We start from the raw sequence: 1,034 nt of genomic DNA on the forward strand, positions 1-1,034 counted from the left end.
ATCATTACAGCTATTAGCATCACAGCTAGAGGGACCTCAGATCCTCAAATTCAGGGGTTCCCTACTCAGTGTTCCATGGATCACCCTCTCCTAGGGAATCTGTTGCGGGGGTTCAGGAGGGTGTTCTGTGAACATCTGGAAATGGAGTACAAAATTGTCTACGTTTGCCCATTTTTCTGAGTAGGAGAACCTTAGCCTTTAACCACTTAAAGATGGGAAACTGAGTCCAGAGAGAGCAGGGGCCTTGCTCCAAGTCTCTCACTTCATTCATTCATTCATTACTCCTCATTGCTTCAACCAAGCACCAAAGATTTCTTGAGGGCCCACTGTGTGCCAGGATCCAGAGATGAACCAGTCACATCCTAGTCTCTCTACTCCTTACCTCCCACCGCAAGGCATCTCCTCCTCACTTTGTAAAGGTTTCGTGCTTTTATTCTGATTCCTTTGCTACCCACGATATCCTGGTGGGTAGTTACTTCATCGAGTAAGTCTAAATTCTTGCCCCAGTTGAATGCCTTGCTGGTAGTTTTACTTGAAGCCTTTACTTCCCTTCTCCGAGCCTCGGTTTCCCAACCTGTAAAAAGGGGGTAACACCCGCTGCCCAGAGTTGTAAGAATTAAGTGAAACAGATTTGGGACTTCCCTGGTGGTCCAGTGGTTAAGACTCTGTGCTCACAATGCAGGGGGCCCAGGCTCGATCCCTGGTCAGGGAACTAGATCCCACATGACGCAACTAAAAAAATCCCCACGCTGCAATGAAGATCCCGCACACAGCAATGAAGATCCCATGTGCAGCAACTAAGAACAGTGCCTGATGCACAGCAGACACCCAATAAACCTTAGGAAGAGTTAATATTATTAGGAACTCACAAGAGGCCTCTCTAATTAGGGTGAAATACGTCTGGGAGAAAAGGGAAAACATGTTAGGGGGTTGAAAATCTTTCTCAGCAGTACAAAAGAGCAGGCATTTTGACCTCATTATATCCCTTTGCCCTCCTAATAAACGCGTTGAGGTAGGTATGATTCTATTCCCTG

The 1,034-nt window shown here is 46.6% G+C and overlaps 1 non-coding gene across 1 annotated transcript; it reads left to right on the plus strand.

The window, feature by feature from the left end:
- Nucleotides 1-639: 639 nt before the first annotated feature.
- TRNAV-CAC (transfer RNA valine (anticodon CAC)) lies at nt 640-712 on the plus strand. Its single transcript has one exon. It is a non-coding gene; the product is annotated as a tRNA-Val (tRNA).
- Nucleotides 713-1,034: the final 322 nt, after the last annotated feature.

Source organism: Lagenorhynchus albirostris, chromosome 14 (genome assembly GCF_949774975.1).
Source record: "Lagenorhynchus albirostris chromosome 14, mLagAlb1.1, whole genome shotgun sequence".
Classification (NCBI taxonomy): Eukaryota; Metazoa; Chordata; class Mammalia; order Artiodactyla; family Delphinidae; genus Lagenorhynchus; species Lagenorhynchus albirostris.